At 53.3% G+C, this 6,126-nt stretch overlaps 1 protein-coding gene across 2 annotated transcripts in view; it reads left to right on the top strand.

Moving 5' to 3' along the window:
* The first annotated feature begins 3,662 nt into the window (after positions 1-3,662).
* Gal3st1 (galactose-3-O-sulfotransferase 1) overlaps positions 3,663-6,126 on the top strand; it is a 14,563-nt gene continuing 12,099 nt past the window's right edge. For both annotated transcript variants that reach the window (XM_055624233.1, XM_055624235.1), the window contains exon 1: positions 3,663-3,810. The gene's annotated coding sequence lies outside the window, so the exon portion shown is untranslated. The remainder of the gene's footprint in view (positions 3,811-6,126) is intronic.

Below are 6,126 nucleotides of genomic sequence, written 5' to 3'. Positions count from 1 at the left end.
TAGGGTTTTAATTGCTTCGACAAAACACCATGGAAAAAAAAAAAAAAGCAAGTTGAGGAGGAAAGGGTTAGTTCAGTGTACATTATCACATTGCTGTTCTTCACTTAACAGAAGTCAGGACAGGAACTCAAATGGGGCAGCGGACATGGAGCAGTGCTGCTTACTGGCTTGTTTCCCATGGCTTGCTCGGCCTGCTGTATTATTAGTATTATTTGCAATTTATTCACTGTGTCCCCCTCTGTTTGTAGCCCCTTGTTGTCTGCTGGTCCCTGCCTCTCCCTTCGTCCTCCCCAATCCCTCTCCCCTAGTCCACTGATTGATAGGGGAAGTCCTCCTTCCCTACAGTCTGACCCTAGCCCATCAGGTCCCATCAGGACTGCCTGGAGTCTTCCTGTGTGGGCTGGCTAGGTTGCCCCACCAGGAAATGATCACGGAAGCAGGCAATTGAGTTCATGTCAGAGACTTGTCTCTTTTCTCATTAGAGAACACACATGGAGACTGAACAGGGGGTCTAGGTCCCCTCTATGCAAGGTCTTTGGTTGATGCTTTTTTCAACCTACTTAACGCAAGACCACCAGCCCAGGGGTGGCACCACCCACAATAACTCATTGATCACTAATTGAGAAAATGCCTTACAGCTGTATCTCATGGAGGCATTTCCTCAACTGCGGCTCTTTCCTCTCTGATGACTCTAGCTTGTGTCAAGTGGACACAAAACCAGCCAGTCCAACTGACCCCTTGTCAGCCTGACACACAAAGTTTATATTAAGACACAACCCTTCCTTTTCTTACTCAGCCCCAAGATCTCATTAAAAACATAAATGACTTTTAAAAAACCCACAATCTTTACAAATTCAAGCACATTAAAATTTCAGTCCTTTTAAAATAGCCCATCTTTTAAAATGCAGTCTTTCAATTGTGAGCTCCAGTAAAATACTTTCTTTAAGAGGGAAAAATGAGGGCATAGATAGTCACAATCAAAGCAAAACTAAATTCTAGGGATCTGATGTCTGGGATCCACTCACCATCTTCTGGACTCCCCCAGGGCTTGGAGCATTTCTCCACTCTGCCCTCTGTGGCACGCACAGCTTGTCTTGAAGGCTCCAGCCAGCTCCACTCCACTGCAGTGGCCATTCTTGGTGGCAGTCCCATTGTACTGACATCTCCACAACTGCTGCAGTTGGGCTGTTCCTGGTGCCAAGCCTCAACTCTGCATGACCCCTTCAGTTCTGGATCTTCAGCAGCCACTGAGCTGCCCCCTCAAAGGCCTCTCATAGTGTCAAGGCTCATCTGCTCTCCACGACCCCGTCATGCCTTCAAAACCAGTACCACCTGGGAAACTTCCACATTACCAAATCCATGGCTGCCTCTGGAACACAGCTTCTCTGTGCTCTCAGGAAACCCCAGAAGATTTCACCTTAGTGATGTTGGTGTCTTGGTTTGTCTTCGAAACAGTTTCTCCGTGTAGCCCTGACTGTCCTAGAACTCTGTAGACCAGGCTGGCCTCAAACTCAGCAGAGATTGCCTGCCTCCTGAATGCTGGGATTAAAGGTGTGTGCCGTCAGCACTAGGCTCTGGTCTTTTTTAATCACTGCTAACTTCTTAGCTCTAGTTAACCAGCATCAACTAACAGAGGTTTCTCTTCAGTAGTGCTGGTCTCTTGTTAATTGAGGCTGACTCTTGAGCTCCAGTTGATCAGAACAGCAGATTCTCAATTTGAAATAGGAAATAGCCCTAATAGAGTCTTTAAATTTTTCTCTGAAACTTGAGGCCTCCATCCTCTGTGCTGCTCTCAACATGCCAAGCTCCTCAGGAACTTCCCATTGAGCTCTCTTTTCTAGCAAAAGTTCCAAAGTCCTTCCACAATCCTCCCCAAAACAGCAGTACCCCACTCCTAGTACCAACTTGTCTTAGAATTTTCTATTGCTGCGATGAAACACCATGACCAAAAAAAGCAAGTTGAGAAAAGGATTTATGTGGCGTACACTTCCATATTGCCTTTCATCATTGATGGAAGTCAGTACAGGAACTCAAAAGGCAGGATCCTGGAGGCAGGAGCTGATGCAGAGGCCGAGGAGGGGTGCTGCTTACTGGCTTGCTTCCCCTCACTTCCTCAGCCTGCTTTCTTACAGAACCCAGGGTCACCAGCACAGGGCTGGCACCACCCACAGTGATCTGGGCCCCTCCCCCACTGACCACTAATTGAGAAAATGCCTTACAGCAGATCTCATGGAGGCATTTCCTCAGCCGAGGCCCCTTCCTCTCTGATGACCAGCTTGTGTCAATTTGACTCAAAACCAACCAGTAGAGGTGAGGGGTGAGGCCTAAGGGCAGGTGTGGTTTAGCTTCCGTCCAGATGTGGCCACTTGCTGGTATCTCAACTTGTGACCTTTGTGGACCTGCTTACAGGGTCCCACCTTTCCCCCTCAAACTAAGTCTGCTGATAGCCCTTACCTGGAACTGTCTGTGCATCACGACAGGACCAGGTCTCTGGTTATTCAGTCCTTTCCAAGACACCCTTCCCGAAGCCACTCCCAGAGGCTGTGATCCCTAAAACAGAGTAGGCTGGTCTCTGCCTTCCCTGAATCTAAGGACCTGGTGGCCTGGCCTGCCTCTTTTGTACTGGCTCTACAAATGAAGAGCGATTATGCCACAGTGGCTACGCCTCAGCTGATGAGGGAGGTAAGCATTTTGGCAGGCAATGGCTTGTGGACCCAAGAACCCAGGGTTCCCCAAACTGGTGGTTGTATATGTGGGGTAAAGGGGCTCTGGCATGATTGGGAGAGGCAGGAACAAAAGGTTAGGACTTTGAAATCTCAGCCTATAGCCTAGGAGATGACTCAGGCCTGCATGGGTATATATGTATCTAGGGCACACATGGAAAAAGGCAAACCCATAAGATATGGAAGAATGCCTGGCAGCCAGGCTCATGTGGAATTTTCCCCATTCCAGAGTTGCCTAGAAATGTCGGGGGCAGTGGGACTCTGACGTGGCCCATGCTCCACTGGGTGGCCGGCTGCTTCTCCACTGCCCACAGCTGGAGCTAATTCAGACTAGCTCCCATCCTTGGTTCTGCTTTGAGATGAAGGACAGCCTGCACCTAGACAAGCACCCACTTCCTACTTGCCCAGCCCGCTTGAGGATGCCCATCCTTACGAGCTGAACCGGTTAAGTGACAAGACTCTTTGGAGTCCCCTTCCTGTGTCTGCCCAAGGATCCTGGCTCTTCGTCACCTGCTTTCCTTGGTTACCAAAAATGTGTTCCTGGCTTTCACAGGGAGAGCTAGGAAGACCTATGCTCCTGAGGACCTCCAGGGCTCTCCAGAAGAGGCTGGCAGCGAGTCCTTCCGCCTTTCCTCTGAGTTTAGGCTCCCCTCCCCAACACTACCACCAAGCCCCAGGCACCCTCTATTCCCTTCTGAGCCTGGCGGCAGGACAATGGACCCCTTGGCCCATCGAAGACAAATGGGCCTTGTTGAGCCGGCGGCGGGGGCGCGATATTGCGCCCCAAGGAGCTGAATACGGCTTCTGTGCCTCTCGGGCAGGCGCGCAGTGGACAAGAGGGGGGGAGGGGGCCATGGCGCCCATTGGCCGGGGCGCCGGGGGCCGGGCCAGGCTGCTGGCCTCACCTGGCCAAGAGTGTTGAGAGCCGGTGCGGCAGCCGCTGCGGCGGCGGGGCGGGGGCATGGACCAGGCCTGCCAGAGCGCGGGGCCCCGGCGAGAGCGCCCCGCCGCCCAGTGAGCGCCCCGGCGGCGGCGGGGGCCGGGCCGACCCCTGCCACCCCGAGCCCAAGGAGAACCAAGGGCCAAGGTATGTCGGGAGGTGCAGCACTCAAGCTGCTGTGCCCTGCCTCAGCCTACTACCTGAGCACCCTGCCTACACCACCCCAGTAGCCATACTGGGATCTCGGGCTTGCCCAGTGAGGGGTGTAGGAAATGCTGCAGAGCTGCTACCCCGGCGTTGTGTCCTGCAGGCTCAAGGCTAGTTGCTGGCCCTGCTCTGGGTGCCCCTCCTCCCCGGACCCCAGAGTCCCCCGAAAGTGGGGTGGGTGGGGCTTGAGGAGGCTGGCTGCTGCACTCTGCTCAAACTGTGAGTCCATTAATGATTAATCCTCTTGGACACCGTGGCCCGGGCCCTAGTGAAGGAGGAGGGGCAGGAATCTCCCCCCTCTCCTTTCCCAGAAGGGGCTATCACAGCAGAAACTGGGGACCATGGGCAGTGACAGACTCTTGTGCTTGGGGAAGGCCTCTCGGACGTGTGCCCCTGAGGAGGTGAGGCCACTAAGGAGAGACTTCTCCAGATAGGACAGGAAAGATCCCATGTGCAATTGCACAGTTCCGGAGTCCTGGACCAGTGCTCCATAAAGGGTTCCCTAGGTCCGCTTCCTTAGTGAAAGACTGACACAGGGCACGATCCTTCCCTTTCCAGTGGAAACCCTCCACCCCAGTGGTCCATGGCGACAGGCACACATCTTGCTGCGGGAACCCACACTGGGAAGGACAGCAGACCTGACATCTGATACCTGAGGTTACTGTGGTGATAGTAAGGGTGTCATGGAAATCTTTTGGAGGAAGGAGGGGTGGAGGGAGATCCAATCTCCAATCAGAAGGACTCAACCTCTTCCTCTTTGGAGGGGTGACCTGAGGTCCAGAGGGTCCTGTCGGCAACACGGGCACACCTAAGCTGATCTTCACTGTGCTCTGTTTGTCTAGAGGGATGATATTGAGGCTCAGAGACTCAGTGACTTGCTGAAGGTCATACAGTTAAGAAGTGGCTGAGTTCCCTCCAGATCACAGATTTTTATTTTCTCACCCCCATCTCGGTATCCCAGCCCTACCAAGGACTCCTCTGCCCAACTAGGGTCCTAGCTCTTTGATCCGGTGTGTGAACCCTCCCTCTTGCCTGACATTAGTGGGAAAGCTGTTAGCTCAGGGGACGAAACACAGAGCCCTGCTGCCAGCCGTCGCCTCAGGCTACTTCGCAATCTGCTACTTGCTTAGGAACAGCTCTGGCCAGAGGAGAGTGCCTGCTTCCTCCGCACCTCTTTCCCTTACAGGGTTCCCTGTTGAACCTATGGCAGCAGCGGCGGGCAGCCATATTGCCTCCCGCAGTGCCTCTCACAGGGCTTCAAGGCACAGAGTCAACTACCCTCTGCAAGAGAGCAGTGATTCTCTTGGGAGAATGGCCCACAAGTGGTGCGACGCCAGGCCCCGCCTGTGGCTTGTGAGAAGCTTCTTGCTTTGCTTTAGCTCTGTGAGAGATAGGAATGACTCTAGAGAGGACAAGGCAGGATAAAGCAGAAGTTCTCCTGAGGGTCACCTGGAGGCCACTGGAATCATTAGGTGTTGGGTAATAGAATTTTCCAGGACTCCCCTGCCTTCCCACAACTCTCTAGAGGGCAGAGAGGTTAGGCCCGAAGGTATACCTTAGCTTTCTGAGACACTCTCTGTCTGCCTCAGTTTTGCTGGGTGTGGAAAGCTGGGTGTGGGAAACATAGGTCGTTGAAAGGGTAGGGTGGCATGTACATTGATCTAGATCACAACCAGAACCACTGCTGTGTGCCAGGCACGGGGCCAAGGACTCAGCATGCCTCACGGTTTTGGATCTTCCCAGCAAGGCTGAGCAAGCATAACTGCACCTTTAAGTGTTAAAAAAGAGAAAGGTTTTGCCAGGCATCACCCTGCCGGGGAATGCTGGAGGCAGGCTTGTGCCCAGGGCATCCTGAGTGCAGGAGTGGAACAGTGGGAGTGCTTATCTGGGGCACTGTGCGTGGCATCTGCAGTGCCTCCGGGAAGCTTTTCTACCATGTTGTGTGTTTATGCAGCCAAGGGCATCTTCAGACCGTGACTAGGACCACAGGAATCTTATAAAGCACTGACGTTTATTGCTGACTCCTCGGGGTTCAGCCCTGGGGATCTGTATGCTAACAGGGTCACTGGGATGGCTTGACTTCTTGCTGGCGTCTGTGATTTGCCACTTCCCACTGGAGCTGCTTTGGGTACTTGGATCTGCTACCAGGAAGGCTAGCGAGTTTGCATGGGCAGGGTCGTGTCTCAGAGAGAGCTGTGACTGTGTTTCAAGTTCTGGCTTTGCCACAGTTACCGGGCCCATTTCTCCACCTCTTAT

This window comes from Psammomys obesus, unplaced genomic scaffold (genome assembly GCF_907164565.1).
Source record: "Psammomys obesus unplaced genomic scaffold, mPsaObe1.curated_primary_1811, whole genome shotgun sequence".
In the NCBI taxonomy this organism is placed as follows: domain Eukaryota; kingdom Metazoa; phylum Chordata; class Mammalia; order Rodentia; family Muridae; genus Psammomys; species Psammomys obesus.
The sequence above is the reverse complement of the archived record's forward strand: the minus strand, read 5'-3'. Positions and strand labels throughout refer to the sequence as shown.